At 31.8% G+C, this 18,380-nt stretch overlaps 1 non-coding gene and 1 pseudogene across 1 annotated transcript; one reads left to right on the top strand and one right to left on the bottom strand.

The window, feature by feature from the left end:
• LOC139902742 (wax ester synthase/diacylglycerol acyltransferase 11-like) overlaps positions 1–18,380 on the top strand; it is a 63,072-nt pseudogene that overhangs the window by 25,319 nt on the left and 19,373 nt on the right.
• On the bottom strand, positions 17,869–17,976 carry LOC139887491 (U6 spliceosomal RNA). The gene has a single exon (XR_011773314.1). It is a non-coding gene; the product is annotated as a U6 spliceosomal RNA (small nuclear RNA).

The following is an 18,380-nucleotide window of genomic DNA, read 5'->3' as shown; positions in this document are numbered from 1 at the left end:
ATGTTTTAATATATATACAAATGATATAGGTTCGTGAATCTGAGGCCAACCCTGCATTGTTCAATTTCATTATATGTATTTTTACTACAAAATACATTAGGTGAGTTTCATTTGCTCCATTTTTACTCATTACATTTTTTGGGCTGAGAATACATGCAAATGCTTTATTAACTGTTTTACAATATTTATATGCGTGAGTTTCATTTGCTCCCTTTTTACTCATTACATTTTTGGGCTGAGAATACATGCAAATGCTTTATTAACTGTTTTACAATATTTATATGCGTGAGTTTCATTTACCTTTTTACCCTTTATATTTTTGGGCTGAGAATACATTCGCAATTTTTATAAATGTTTTACGAAATAGACACAAGTAAACGAAACTACATTATATGGTTGAATTATCGAAATCGAATATGCCCCTTTTTATTAAGTCTGGTAATCTAAGAATTAGGGAACAGACACCCTAATTGACGCGAATCCTAAAGATAGATCTATCGGGCCCAACATGCCCCATCCAAAGTACCGGATGCTTTAGTACTTCGAATTTATATCATGTCCGAAGGAGGATCCCGGAATGATAGGGGATATTCTATATGCATCCTGTTAAGGTCGGTTACCAGGTGTTCAATCCATATGAATGATGTTTTTGTCTCTATGCATGGGACGTAGGTTTATGAGAAATAGATATATGAAATCTTGTGGTCTATTAAAATTACGAAATGATTATTTATGTTAAACTAATGAATTCACCAACCTTTTGGTTGACAATTGAAAGCATGTTTATTCTCAGGTATGAAAGAAGTCTTTCGCTGTGCAATTGCTTATTTTAAAGATATTACTTGGAGTCATTCATGACATATTTCAAAAGACGTTGCATTCGAGTCGTTGAGTTCATCAAGATTATTATTAAGTCAATTATAGTTAGATATATTATAAAATGGTATGCACGCCGTCAACTTTCGATGTAATGAAAGATTGTCTTTTCAAAAACGAATGCAATGTTTGTAAAATGTATCATATAGAGGTCAAGTACCTCGCGACATAATCAACTGTTGTGAATCGTTTATAATCGATATGGACTTCGTCCGGATGGATTAGGACTGGTCTTCACAGTTGGTATCAGAGCGGTGGTCGTAGCGAACCAGGTCTTGCATTAGTGTGTCTAACTAGTAGTCGTTAGGATGCATTAGTGAGTCTGAACTTCGACCTGGTCTGCATGTCAAAAAGTTTTGCTTATCATTTTGTGTCGAAAATTATCTGCTTATCATTCTTAGTCTAGACACGTCTTGCTGCATTGATTACATGAATAGTGTATAGACAAGATTCATATCTTAGCGTATCTGTTACTGTAAACCTTACCTGGCGTATCCCGTAAATTCCTCCGTAATCTACGAAACCTTTTGTTCTATATATATGGATATTCTATGTAATTAAGAATACCATCCGTTAGCCAGAAAATCATTTCATATCTAAAAATTCTTTATCCAATCGTATGAAATGGAATTCATCATTAGTTCAAGTCACTCGGATTCCGAAATGGAATCCCACTCAAGCTCCGAAAGCAGTGTGACCGGAATGGATCAACCAATCAGTCATCATCTATTCTGGATGAATTGGGGATGGGTTCGTAGCCTCCTCAATCATTAGAGACAAGAAGAAGGTGATCCTTTCCATCCGCCACATTGCCCTATTGGCAAAGAACCTGAAGCACTTACCGGTGAACCTGTTCGAAACACCATCTTTTCTCTCATTTCTAGAGTATCTCGCCACGATTATATACTATACCAAATTCTAGATTATATTTATCTGCTAGTCCGAACCAAAAATCACCCCGGTGTAATAGAAGAAGTCAACGAGCTTCGCGCTTGGGTAGTGGCTTTAGAGAATATGGTGCGAAGGTTACAAACACCAGCAGCAGCACCAGCAGCATAACCAATACCACCACCAATGTCAACAGTACCATCACCACCACCGACATCAACATCCGCATCCCACACCTCAACATCTTAATCTATACCTTGAACATCAACGTCATACGCACCATGGATATCAAGGAGTACCAACAACAACAACATCATCACACGTCTCAACCTCGCAATCTATACCTCAAGCATAATCATCGTTCTACGAATCGCTTTACGAATCATTCTACATAAACTATCTTCGTCCTTCATGATGACTATGTAATCTCTAATATTTTAGAGATTATGTACTCTAGTTCTAGCCGTAAATCTGATGAGTTTAATATCACATTGACTCATTTTATCCATAATTACGTCTGAAGAAAATATATATGTATATATGTTTTCATAAAGATTGTAATTAAAATTTTTATTGTACAAACTGTTAATGGTGAAAATATTTTAACGGGTAGGTAATACCCGAGGAATATTTAGATTTCGCATTAATAAGTTACACTGTACATTCTTTGAATCTGATTCAACAGTCATTTACTATCCTACTTGCAACCACAGCTATACGAATCCATTCATCACAGAATAACCATTTTCATTCAATTTCATATTTGGATTTTGACCTGTCAGAATCCAACAAGTGGCATATTGAATAAAACATTGGACAAAATAAAATTTGTTAGAAACAAACAAATTAACTATGAGAAATTTTGTTAAGAATCCACGCTAACAAAATCCTAGCTAACTGTTCCTAGCTAACTGATTACATTTTATTTATCGCAATTTATTTTATCGCAATTTACATTCTCGCAATTTTATTTATCGTCATTAAATTTCTGTTATTTACTTTACGCACTTTGTTTATCGTTATTTAATTTTCTGTTATTTATTTTACGCACTTTAAATATCGGGACACGTATACAAGGTTTTGACATATCATATCGACGCATCTATATATATTATTTGGAATCACCATAGACACTCTATATGCAGTAATGATCAAGTTCTCTATACAGGGTTGAGGTTGATTCTACAATAATATATATAGTTTGAGTTGTGATCGAGTCTGAGACGTATACGGGTCACGACACGTATTAATTAATTCGAATATTATATATTAAACTATATATGAATTATTGGACTGTCAACCGTGGACTATCGACTGTGGACTAATAACATTGGACAATTAAAATGAATTAAAATATTGATTATAACATATGAAACTAAATAATTCTTCAAGTTGCCACTTGATTTCGTCTTAAACATCATTTGTATCTTCACGATTACATTCTGCTTTCAAACCTTTCATGATTCTTGAAAACACCTATATCGAGAGGATGAACCAACCTCAATTCATTTATGGGAGAAAAGATTGATGTATATAGTTATGCACCTGAAAACACTAGGAACCTGAGTAAACGTTTAACACGTAGCTGTGCTAATTCCTTTAGCGTTATTATTACCGAAAATAACTTTGCATCTGCTGTTCGAGATAGCCAGTTTTGTCACAGCTCCAGCAAGACAACTTCGACTTTTCGTACGAAACAACCTTATTATAACATTGATATATACGCGTGCTCTTTTATTTTTACCGGGGAACCTTTCATATTCCACCATATTACATTCAGCGTTTAATCATCTAAAAACAAAATTTTCCTGAAACCACCTCGGATTAATAACCGATGATTCAGATATCATAGCATTAATTGCAGAGGAAACAGAAAAAATGGTAGATGGTCTAAACGACCAAAAGTTTGATAATAATGAAAGGAGTGTTAGGAACGCTTAATAGAAAATTGGGTATTGAAAAACAGATTGAGCTACCCATGAAGGAGATCAAGGACAAATACAAGGACCAAACCCTATATTCAAAGGATTTAGGTAATTCTGGATCCGCTGAAATCTTTAGAGAATATCTTGCTCCGAAGTCATGTTAAAATCTTGCGGAAAATCTTTCTCCATCAACCATCGAACTTAGAAATTCCAAAATATCATCATCAATATCTTCGATATTTCTGAGGACATTTTCATAAATATTCTCGTCCGAAATTATATACCTCCTCATGCTTCCTGTGTATCATTATATTGGAAACATTCAATAGAAAATTTAGTACCGAAAAGCAGATTATGCGAAACTAGGAAGAAAGCCGTGGACAAATCACAAAGAATAAGTTTGACTTCAAAGAATCCAAATGAATCAATGTCTGCTAAAGTCTTTAGTGAATATCTTGTTCCTTACTTTAAACCCTTGCAGATAATAGTTTCTATCATCCTCTGATCTTAGATATTCCGAGATATTATCGTATCTTTCATTATAAATATCCTTCATATTTCTGGAGATATTTTTATAACTATTCTTATCTGAAATCATTAATCTCTTCGTGCTATCAGTATTACATCATATAGAAACTGTTAGTTTCTATATTCTGTAAACTTTCTAGATTAAAATATGAATGTTATTGAAGTAATGTTGGGAACTGATGCATGAGTTACTATAATATAATGACACTTGATCAACGTGATTATATTACAGTAAGTCATGCTGAGTTTCTAAATGGAACATGATGATTCACAGATTATAACGTCATCATGTGTCATGCTACATAACTCCTTCATTCTGATTAACTTCTGAACATATCAACAAAATATATTCTTGATAGTTCTATTCTCAGTGATTCAGGTAATTTGACAAAACAAATCGTGCTACTACCTTTCCTTTCTACCTTGTATATTATGATAATTCGAAACTCTATACCTATGAATTCTGGACCGTTACTTGCGAAAAGTAAACAAAAGCATGAAGCTCCGAAATAGAAAGGGAGTATAAATTGCAGCAAATAAGAGAGCGCATTAACTGTGGATGACAATAATTATAGGAGACAGAAACAGGGACATTGAAATCTAAGGGAAGATATAAAACCCAATAACAACACAGAAGTTACAAACCGTGGATATTAATACGAATAGCAATATAAAGACACGGTATAATTAAGAATAGTATTCCTCCAAGGCAATATTAGAAGTAAACAGATTTTCGGGTGGAAGATTGAAAAGAAGGATGACAGATACATAGATAGGAAAATATCAAAAATCAGAACTGGATGGAGCATTTCCACAATATTTTAGAAGTAGGAATAGAGAAGGAAAGTATAGGAATGGTGAAAGTAATGGAACGGAATAAGTTCATTTATAGTGAAAATACCAGACAAAGAAATCAAGGCAGATTTCCTCATTAATTATAGAGATCTTAATTTCCTTACTCCCCGAAGAATCAAATCTTTTAGATTTCGAAGATTTTCTTCAATTTCCTTGAATTCCGGAATTCAACCAAAACAACGTCAAAAGTTAAGACGCATCCTATTTTCAAAATTCAATCGTGACTACATCAAAAGTTAAGATAAACCTTACTTTCAAAATTCAACCAAGACAACGGCAAAAGTTAAAACGAAACTTCATTTACTCATTTCACTCTTTAGTGATAGCTTCACTCGTACTCTGCAGTTACAAATTTGTTTTTGTCTATAATCTGTTACACATAACAATCAATCGTACAAATCAAGGAAAATGATAACCAATTTATATTTCTTTTAAATTCTGATATTATTGACTGTAAAATCGAAGGGATATATAATTGAGCGAATTACACACTTACAGGGATTGAGTCTTTTTGTTATACATTGTCATTCAATTAAAAAGAATCATTTTAACAATTATTTACTCGAATTTAATCGAAAAATTGAAGAACAAGCAGATACCGCCCTGTTCTTGGGTCAATTTTCCAAAAACCTCGATTTTCTATCAAATTTAAAATTGTGCAAATGCAGTCTTGTTAGTAACCCTTTTCTCAAACTATCTTCAAAGTATTAAATTCCAATTCCTCATAACACTTTCGAATTTTGGAGTCAAAGTATTAATTGAAAAAGTCAAACGGGTTGTTCATGGCCAAATTCGAAGTCAATATGATGTTTTAGTTCCAATTAAGGTTATAGAAAGTTTCTAGGAGATAAATGAAACCTTTTTCATGTTAGGATCGAGGTCTATAACTGCCTTTATTGTCGAGTTTGATTTTTGAGTTCATGAAGAACTTACGAAAACTGTTACAGCCTTTTTATTTTTAATTTTTTTCCTGTATTGATAAACCAAATCATTTCCATCTGGGTTGATTACGTTTCTGTTATAAAAACATGATTCAACCTTAAACTTATTATTATTGATACCTGCTTTGATCCTGAGTCTGTTACGTTGAAGAAGAAGGAGAGGAAAAATAGAAAACTGAATATATATTTATTATAAGCTAGTAGAATATCAGAAAAATGGAAACAGCGTGTTGGTTTAGAGTGTTTGCGGGAAACAGCAGTGGCATTTTTTTTAAGGGATTGTTCTTTTAAAGGTAGCCTTATCATTTTCATTATTATTATTATTATTATTATTATTATTGTTATTATTATTATTATTATTATTACTATTATTATTATTATTGTTATTACTATGATTATTGTTGTATTGATATTATTAGCATTATTGTAATTATTAATATCATAGTTATAAGAATTATAAGTATTGCTAATGCCATTATTATTATCATTAAAGGTTATGGATATATGACTATTATTATAATAATTATTATCATTAGACATTAGAATTATTATTAGTATTATTATTATTAAGTATTACGAACACTAGTTATTGGTATTATTATTATTACTGATGCAAGTATTAGTTACCCATTATTATTATTATCATTATTATTATTATCCTAACCCTGGTTACAATTATGATTATTATTAACAAAAGTATTTATTTAAGATTACAATTAATAATAAGATTGTTATAAATATTATTATCAAAATAAGTATTTTTTTGAAGTAATAGGATTTTTAATGTTATCATTATTAATATTAAAAACTACCTTTTTAAAACAGATAAACATTTTTTGAACATAGAATATACATACTGTATATACAAAAATTATATTAGAATTTCACATAAATGTATATATCAAACCTATTAATATTAATTACATAAATACTTACAAATAATAAAAACTATCGATTTTTAAATATAACATTTAAACAAGTACGTATATAAATATAGATATATATTAATATAATTATATGAAGAGTAACCATTTTAATTATATACACACAAATTAAAAATACAAATTAAAGATATAATAAATAAATTCGTTCAGTTACGATTATATGTTTTAATATATATACAAATGATATAGGTTCGTGAATCCGAGGCCAACCCTGCATTGTTCAATTTCATTATATGTATTTTTACTACAAAATACATTAGGTGAGTTTCATTTTCTCCCTTTTTACTCATTACATTTTTGGGCTGAGAATACATACAAATGCTTTATTAACTGTTTTACAATATTTATATGCGTGAGTTTCATTTGCTCCCTTTTTACTCATTACATTTTTGGGCTGAGAATACATGCAAATGCTTTATTAACTGTTTTACAATATTTATATGCGTGAGTTTCATTTACCTTTTTACCCTTTATATTTTTGGGCTGAGAATACATGCGCAATTTTTATAAATGTTTTACGAAATAGACACAAGTAAACGAAACTACATTATATGGTTGAATTATCGAAATCGAATATGCCCCTTTTTATTAAGTCTGGTAATCTAAGAATTAGGGAACAGACACCCTAATTGACGCGAATCCTAAAGATAGATCTATCGGGCCCAACAAGCCCCATCCAAAGTACCGGATGCTTTAGTACTTCAAATTTATATCATGTCCGAAGGAGGATCCCGGAATGATAAGGGATATTCTATATGCATCTTGTTAAGGTCGGTTACCAGGTGTTCAATCCATATGAATGATGTTTTTGTCTCTATGCATGGGACGTAGGTTTATGAGAAATGGATATATGAAATCTTGTGGTCTATTAAAATTATGAAATGATTATTTATGTTAAACTAATGAATTCACCAACCTTTTGGTTGACACTTGAAAGCATGTTTATTCTCAGGTATGAAAGAAGTCTTCCGCTGTGCAATTGCTCATTTTAAAGATATTACTTGGAGTCATTCATGACATATTTCAAAAGACGTTGCATTCGAGTCATTGAGTTCATCAAGATTATTATTAAGTCAATTATAGTTAGATATATTATAAAATGGTATGCACGCCGTCAACATTCGATGTAATGAAAGATTGTCTTTTCAAAAACGAATGCAATGTTTGTAAAATGTATCATATAGAGGTCAAGTACCTCGCGATGTAATCAACTGTTGTGAATCGTTTATAATCGATATGGACTTCGTCCGGATGGATTAGGACAGGTCTTCACAATGGTGATGTTTGTTTATCATCCTAAAAGAAAGAAGGGTGGTGATGGTTTATGAATAAAGACTGAAAACATGAATTTGATACTTGGTAACTTGATAGTCAATAATAGAAGTGGGTGTTGGTTTAGGTTCGGTTTCGTACATACACCGGAATTAAGAACAAAAACAATAAGTGGGTTGTAGATCAAGAAGTAGGTGTTTAGTGAGGAGTAGTGGTGTTTTCCATCCCAATCTCTAGATATGTATATATATATATATATATATATATATATATATATATATATATATATATAATATTAATAAAAGTAATAATATAATATAAATCATAGAAGAGGAAACGTGATTCCCAATAGCAGCCATAATATTTGGCATCTTGTTACCGACACCTAAGTTTTCGAATATTATTTCGTGCTCCATTGTTAATCAGTGGCGAAAAAAAGTCTTCGGAAAAATCCAAAATTTTTAAATTAAATAGTTTTATTTACTTTGGTCATTATGGTATAAAATTCGAGCATCAACTATTAAATAAAAATTACATTAATTATTCACTCCCAACCCCAAGTAAAATATAAAAAATTTTAAAATTTAATAAGTAACTTCTAAATACATTTTTACTAAGCCTATAATTTATAAAACCCCTTTTCGGATCACCGTTTATTTTAAAATCACATAAGTTCGTATTTAACTTGATTAATATCCATCGAATGGCAATTGAGTGTTACTGTTGTTTACAAAATAGATTTAAAATCATAAAATATATATTTAACATTCTTATATATATATATATATATATATATATATATATATATATATATATATATGTTTTAAATAATAGTTATCATAATATTCTATTTTTATTTTATTTTACAAAGTTAATTTTAATAACAACAACATATAATATTTCAAATTATATTTCCAATTATATATATATATATATATATATATATATATATATATATATATATATATATATCTATATATTTAAAATATATATATATATATATATATATATATGTATATATATATGTATCTATTTACAAAAAGTTGTTCGTGAATCGTCGAGAACAGTCGAAGGTCAATTGAATATATGAAATAGTTCAAACTTTTTGAGACTTCAACATTACAGACTTTGCTTATCGTGTCGAACTCATATAAAGATTAAGTTTAAATTTGGTTGGAAATTTCCGGGTCGTCACAGAACATTAACGGTCTTTTTGACCTATTCGCACACGATTTTGTCTATCTTGATTTATCCGTAACAACAACGTTACACCCATGATCTTTTAACTAATCGCATCCCCAATACTTCAGGGTTCTCCCTTTTTCTCACATTGTACTCCCTATATCGCATCCCGACGATCAAAATGCCCGACCTCGAGACCTTGAGTTCCATATCACTAGCCCATCACCCTACCTCATTAAGACTTAGGGTCCAACTGAGGTCTAGAACGGTATACCTCAACATTTCTCCGAACATAACATTACTAAAACTTTTTCGGGCTGAAGTAAAAACTCCCCCACTTAGAATTCAACTTAACATCCACCTCGTCAAGATGATGACATCCTGCGAATTATACTCTTTCAACTGACTCAACCATCTCATTGATGGTCATATACACTAAATTTCTTAAAAAATTACTTCGGGCCTCTAAAGTCGGCATACTCAATAACCCTAAACATGATACTAATGAGGACATCACACCTCCATAACACGAATCACAACTACTATCTCACTATCTTTCACAAAGTAGACTCTTTAAATTTCTTACATACACCTCTAGACCTAGGCATATGCCACTTCGCTTCAATAGTCATACACGTCAGTCGAGCCTACTCAACCTTCTACTCACTTAGCCGATCAATCACTAATAATCATTTACTTACTCTCGCAGGAAATAATGACTAATCTAATTAGCAAATGCAACACCCGCAATGTCAACACCTCATCAAATTATTAAATTTAACTAACCTTCAAGTCCGATACCGACTCATCAATCAACCTTACACCCGAGTACATAAGAGCAACAAAACTTTTCCATCTCCTAAGATCACCGTACCCGTGTCAACCGTCATTGTTCCGCGGTTGTTCTTGGCAAGAACCGGAGAACTAATTCTTCTTCCTCCATCCCACGCAAGGAATTATCACAATACTTAAAAACTCGACCCTCTCAATCGTCAATTCACTAACACTAGTATCATCCACCATTAGTCTTTCAAGGGTCTCTCACAGGCAAAACCTAAACACAACAGTGATTACAACTCAACACAAGCACACCCTTACGGGTTCAGTATTGTTCGTGAAGATCACTTCACCGAACCTATCCGTTATGCTTAACACTCTGTCAATCCTTCTATCACGAAGATTACCATTACATAGAAATTTCTAGGAAGACTCCCAAGAATGCCTTAGGCTACTTTTTCACGGGCATCACCGCGGATAACCCATACTACTTACATTTTTTTAAATCATATTGGGTGTATATAAACACCACTCTTGGCTACATAGCTCACTTACACGAATAACTATTTTACCTTCATAACTCACTATTTAATGACTTATAGTCATGTTCACCCGACATACCTTACGATCCACTAGTTTAACAATCTTTCTTACAAACTTACATTCCTCACGAATTCACCAAGGCCAAGATATATAGCCTTGCTACACTTTCATATAGCACTAACAAGATTCTTGGAGACACCAAGTCTTATACCACTCCACTCACTAATAACACAAGGGAATCCTTTAAGGAAGATTACTCTATATGCCCGACTAAACACTGACTTTCATAATTCCTCGTCATACAGGTCTCACTCCCGTGAGTTTAACGACCCGATGACTCTTTGGTACTCAATCTTTTGGGTCTAATCACGATTGGAATCACTACATGATTCCTTAACCACACACTCGACAAGGTCATAACATTTATTATTATCACGAGACTTGTTACATTCCAGTACGGGATCCTAAGTCTCCGCCACACACCCGTATCGGTCATCCTTGTTATGGTAAAAGACCACAATCATACGATCTCAATCACGCACCCACTACTTAGGGTGACTACAATGCACCAATATCGCGAGTCCACTTACTCACATTAGATGTCTATATTCACCGTAACTCTCCTCGACTCACTATACACCTAAGGTGATAACAAACACAACACCTTAGACCAACGCAATCTAGCAACCATTACATGACTCCGAAATAACCACCAAATCTTTCCCAACCATATCACGCTCCTTTGCTCGGTACTCAACATGTCATGCTTGGTGTCAAGATACACGGTTGTAATGATGTTGATCAGGCATTATTATAATCACGTACTTTACCACTTTCACATGGCCATATAAGGTACTTTATCCGGACTAGCGCAACATTCACACAATACTCGATACACGACCACTCCTAGAAGACCTGAATAGTCAAAGTCCCTCTAGTGAACTTGACCATTCAAAACTGCTGAATAACTGAATTTCGCCACTAGACTCGTCCCTGCAATGCCGCATACAATATAATAATAATATAATAGTATATACATATATATATATATATATATATATATATATATATATATATATATATATATATATATATATATATATATATACACACACATCACACTCGCATGTCATCCTACTACTTAAGGATCTAGCATCGAAAGCAATCCCCTAGTCGGCCTATTTATCTTAGGAGACTATCTTTCTAAGGCATAAAAGCGAGCACTATTTACGCCTCCGATTATAACACATTTATGTGCACACAAGTTCTCCTCATGGTATACCTTAAACACGTAACATCATACAATTTCATTAACGACCTACTCATAGCAGTTAATTTCCTATAAAACATCATTGTCTAGCATCAAGCCAAGTCACACTTATGCCATAAGCACCAACCATTCCCGGTCCGACCCATATTCCTACAAGTCCCGCTTATCACACACACAAAATAGTCTAAGTCTAGGCACATATCTCGAAAGTCACCTAGATCTCTTAGACCATGCTCTGATACCACTTGAAACGTCTCTCGACACATTTCCAGGAAACGACAACTTTTTTTTTTTTTAGATTCTTGACCCAACATATACACTTCAAAACCTGTTAAAAGTTTCGAATTTCATGTTCATACACAATCTAATATACCTTACATGTTTTCTTCAACATTTAGTACTCACGACCCGTACCGACAACAAAAGTGGTAACTTTGACCCAAATTACACAATGAACGGTTTAAGACTCAACAACCCAAACCGATACCAAGAGCTTGATCCCAGGGACTATCTATCCCCAACCAAAGTCTAATAAGTCGTGATCAATCCCTCCATGAGCTCAAACAACGTCTAAATATCTAGTCTTGCAACTACATATCTACGTATCATCAGACCGGTACCTATAAAAAGTAAAACAACAAGAGGAGTAAGAAAAGCTTAGTGAAATGTCCCGTTCATATCGATTATAAACGTTTCATATTAATTGATCTCTTTGCGAGGTTTTGACCTCTATATGAGACGTTTTTCAAAGACTGCATTCGTTTTTAAAACAAACCATAACCTTTATTTTATCGAAAAGATTAAAAGGACACCACCTAGATTATCAAGAAATGATAATCTAAAAATATCACACTTACACACGACCAATACATATTGGTTTACAATATTAATATGTTACAACAAAGTAAATCTCGAATGTAGTTTTAAATAATATTATACAAGCATGCTGACACCGAATCTTGTCCATATTTTAGCATGCAACAGCGAAAGCTGAGAATAAACATGCTTTAAACGTCAACAAAAATGTTGGTAAGTTATAGGTTTAACCTATATATATATATATATATATATATTAAATCATAATAATAGACCACAAGATTTCATATTTCAATATACATCCCATACATAGAGATAAAAATCATTCATATGGTGAACACCTGGTAATCAACATTAACAAGATGCATATAAGAATATCCCCTATCATTTCGGGACATCCATCAGACATGATAAAAACAAATTCGAAGTACTAAAGAATCCGGTACTTTGGATGGGGTTTGTTAGGCCCAATAGATCTATCTTTAGGATTCGTGTCAATTAGTAGATCGGTTTACTAATTCTTAGGCTACCAAGCAAAAGGGGGCATATTCGGCTTCGATCATTCACCCATATAATGTAGTTTCAATTACTTGTGTCTATTTCGTAAAATATTTATAAAACTGCATGTATTCTCATCCCAAAAATATTAGATTTTAAAAGTGGGACTATAACTCACTTTCACAGATTTTTCCTTCGTCGGAAATAAGACTTGGCCACTGGTCGATTCACGAACCTATAACAAATATGTACATATATATCAAAGTATGATCAAAATACATTCACAACATTTTTATTACGTTTTAATGATTTAAATTTATTAAGTCAGCAGCTCTCGTTAATAACCTACAACTAGTTGTCCACAGTTAGATGTACAGAAATAAATCAATATATATATATATATATATATATATATATATATATATATATATATATATATATATATATATATATATATATATATATATATATATATATATATTATCTCGAATCAATCCACGACCCAGTGTCTACAAGTCTCAGACTCGATCACAACTCAAAGTATATATATTATTTTGGAATCAACCTCAACCCTGTATAGCTAACTCAAACATTACTGCATATAGAGTGTCTATGGTTGTTCCAAATAATATATATATATATATATATATATATATATATATATATATATATATATATATATATATATATATATATGGGTCGATATGATATGTCAAAACATTGTATACGTGTCTATGGTATCCCAAGATTACATAATATATGTTAGAATACATGTATAATACAATTTCAAGTTAGTTAAGTTATGATTTGTATAGATTTGTTACAAATTTTACGTAGCTACAACAAGCAAAATTATCCAATCTCGTTTTACCCATAACTTCTTCGTTTTAAATCCGTTTTGAGTGATTCAAGTTGCTATGGTTTCATATTGAACTTAAGTTTATGAACCTAAACAGAAAAAAGTATAAGTTTATAGTTGGAAATACAGGTTAAAGTCATTTTTGTAAAGGTAGTCATTTCAGTCGAAAGAACGACGTCTAGATGACCATTTTGGAAAACATACTTTCACTTTGAGTTTAACCATGATTTTTGGATATAGTTTCATGTTCATAAGAAAAATCATTTTTCCAGAAGAATAGCTTTTAAATCAAAGTTTATCATAGTTTTTAATTAACTAACCCAAAACAGCCCGCGGTGTTACTACGACGGCGTATGTCCGGTTTTACGGTGTTCTTCGTGTTTCCAGGTTTTAAATCATTAAGTTTGCATATCATATAAATATAGAACATTTGTTTAGTTGATTTTAAAAGTCAAGTTAGAAGGATTAACTTTTGTTTGCGAACAAGTTTAGAATTAACTAAACTATGTTCTAGTGATTACAAGTTTAAACCTTCGAATAAGATAGTTTTATATATATGAATCGAATGATGTTATGAACATCATTACTACCTAAAGTTTTGTAGATAAACCTACTGGAAATGAGAAAAAATAGATCTAGCTTTAAAGGATCCTTGGATTGCTTGAAAGTTCTTGAAGTAGAATCATGACACGAAAACAAGTTCAAGTAAGATTTCTACTCGAAATAAGATTGTTATAGATATAGAAATTGAATCAAAGTTTGAATATGAGTATTACTTTGTATTAGAAAGATATATTACTGTAAATAAGAAAGATTTCTTGAGTTTGGATGATCACTTGAAATGGATTTGCAAGATTGAAAGTAAGCTAGCAAACTTAGAAGTGTTGTTGGTGTGTTCTTGAGTAGTTGTTTTGTAACTTGGTTTATGTATGGATTTATGAACTAGATTGAGCTAGATTTTGTTGAAGATGATGAAGAACACTTAGAACAATGGAAGAACACTTGAGAGAGTTTAGTTTGATGCATAAAAATTGAAAAATGAAAGTGTTTGTGTGAGTGCTAGAAAACGTGATCTTCATGGTGTCATATAGTCTCCATTAGTTTGTTATTTTGTGTAATCATTCATGCTAGTTGCCAAATGATGGTTCCCACAAGTGTTAGGTGACTCACAAGGGCTACTAAGAGCTAATCATTGGAGTGTATATACCAATAGTAAGTACATCTAAAAGCTGTGTATTGTACGAGTACGAATACGGGTGCATACGAGTAGAATTGTTGATGAAAACGAATAAGGATGTAATTGTAAGAATTTTTGTTAAGTAGAAGTACTTTGATATATGTCTTGAAGTCTTTCAAAAGTGTATGAATACATATTAAAACACTTCATGTATATACATTTTAACAGAGTCGTTAAGTCATCGTTAGTCGTTACATGTAAGTGTTGTTTTGAAACCTTTAAGTTAACGATCTTGTTAAATGTTGTTAACCCATTGTTTATTATATCTAATGAGATGTTAAATTATTACATTATCATGATATTATGATGTATTAAATATATCTTAATATGATATATATACATTTAAATGTCGTTACAATGATAATCGTTACATATATGTCTCGTTTCGAAATTCTTAAGTTAGTAGTCTTGTTTTACATATGTAGTTCATTGTTAACTTTATTAATGATATATATAATTATCATTTTATCATGTTAAATATAGTGTAACAATATCTTAATATGATACATATGTATTTAGTAAGACGTTGTTATAACGATAATCGTTATATATACCGTTTCGTGTTTCTTAACTTAGTAATCTCGTTTTTATGTATATAACTCATTGTTAATATACTTAGTGAGATACTTACCTATCATAATATTATGTTAACTATATATATATATATATATATATATATATATATATATATATATATATATATATATATATATATATATATATATATATATATACATATATATATGTATACATATATATGTATTTACATATATATACATATCATATCGTTTTTACAAGTTTTAACGTTCGAGAATCGCCGGTCAACTTGGGTGGTCAATTTTCTACACGAAACTCATTTCAATTAATCAAGTCTTAACAAGTTGGATTGCTTAACAAGTTGGAAACATTTAATCATGCAAATATAGTTTTCATTTAATATATATAACCATGAAAAAGTTCGGGTCACTACACTTAGTGAATGCAATAATTATACATATACATATATAATTTACTTACTTGCACCCACTTACACACACAACATATAATAACGCATATCAACACATATACCAAGCTAGCATCACCGTTAGCATATAATTAACTACTAATATGCTAAAATGCATAATAACGCATATCAACGCATACACCAAGCTAGCATCACCGTTAGCATATAATCAACAAGTAATATGCTAAAACATAAACACACACACACAAGCAATATGGATCCATATTCACACAACCCGGGAATGGTACTCGCATTTCCCACCGGTACTCGCATTTCCCGATAACGTTATACCGTGCAAATACAACGTTACTCCCAAGATGAAGTTAGTGGACCGAGTCAACGGCCACAACCCACCCATCGCACATGTCATGACGAAGTAGTAAAACTTCCAACACCATGACATACGTGTGGCCCCATCGTACAAAAAGATAGTGAAATCCTCACACACGGATAACACTATAGTGTAACCTCATGCACGGATACACTAACCACACCCCACACACAAGCAAATAAATCATATACACATATATATAATTATTCCACTCACCTTGAAATCTCTAGCAACATAATATCCGAAATTCACGAGTAGCCAATGTAATCCACCTATTATATTATATCACAAATAATAAGCTAAATATTTCTATTTAGCTAACTATCACACACATAATCACAAGACTCGCCCAATAAGTCACTAGAAACCAAAAGTAATTACTAGTTTTATTTCGACCCAATTAAGCTTTCTCTGATACCATTCTGTAACACCCCAGCTTAACATGACCACAATATTATCCACTTTGTCCGTAGGCGCACGGCTTTTTCTTGGCGACCACACACGAGAAGCACTTTCCCAGGAGGTTACCTATCCTGGTAGTGCTCTCGCTCGAGCACGCTTAACTGCAGCGTACTCACACATCTGCTCTGCCTGTGGTCCCAAAACGCGTTGTGTCATTTAAGCGTGAGTATTACCTTATAATCCCATGATCACTCATGTCTGTGGGCGATGTGGGATTTGCCTGGGGTGTTATTAACTGTTTTACAATATTTATATTCGTGAGTTTCATTTGCTCCCTTTTTAATTGCATAGGTTAATTTCAAGATCTAGTAAAGCCTAATTCAGCCTTTCTATACGTAAACTTAATATAACCCTAATTAGTATATCAAATAGATAGAATCCATAAAAATAGATCGTATATATGTGCAATTGTGTTTAAAGCTAAAATAATATGCATAAATTAAAGTATTGAACGCATTAGGGCACCGCAAACTGGGAACAAAACAGTATAATCAACATGTAAAAAATGGATCTATAATAAAGGAACGATGATAACCGTCATAGCGTTCAGCTTGCTCAGCAAGCTTAGCAACATAGATGAAGTTTTCACGTTCAACTGAAGCCGCCACAGATGCCGATCTTTCAAGGCTTCAACTGCTACTAAATTTTTGTTATGTGAAAGAGAAACGCGGAAAGGTGCCTTTGTGTGTGTCATCCTTGCGCAGGGGCCATGCTAATCTTCTCTTTATCGTTCCAATTTTATCGGATGTCCCCGTAATTTAAAAAAAACTATCATTTTAAACAGATAAATAATTTGTACATAAAATATACTTATTACATATACTATAATTATTAATATTTCACATAACTTTATAAATCAAACTTACTAAAATTATTTATTTAAATTCGTACATATAACAGACTATTAAGTTTTAATATAACACTAAACAATAATGTATATAAATATATTAATATAACTATATAGATATTAATCATATTGAATATATACATAAATTAAATATATAAAATATATAACGTATGATATAATAAATGAATATGTTCGATTAAGATTATATGTTTTAATATGTATATAAATGATATAGGTTCGTGAATCCGATGCCAACCCTGCATTGTTCAAAGTCGTCATATGTATTTTTACTACAAAATACAGTATTGTGAGTTTTATTTGCCTTT

This window comes from Rutidosis leptorrhynchoides, chromosome 1 (genome assembly GCF_046630445.1).
Source record: "Rutidosis leptorrhynchoides isolate AG116_Rl617_1_P2 chromosome 1, CSIRO_AGI_Rlap_v1, whole genome shotgun sequence".
Classification (NCBI taxonomy): domain Eukaryota; kingdom Viridiplantae; phylum Streptophyta; class Magnoliopsida; order Asterales; family Asteraceae; genus Rutidosis; species Rutidosis leptorrhynchoides.
Note: the sequence above shows the minus strand (reverse complement) of the source record. Positions and strands in the feature narration are given on the sequence as shown.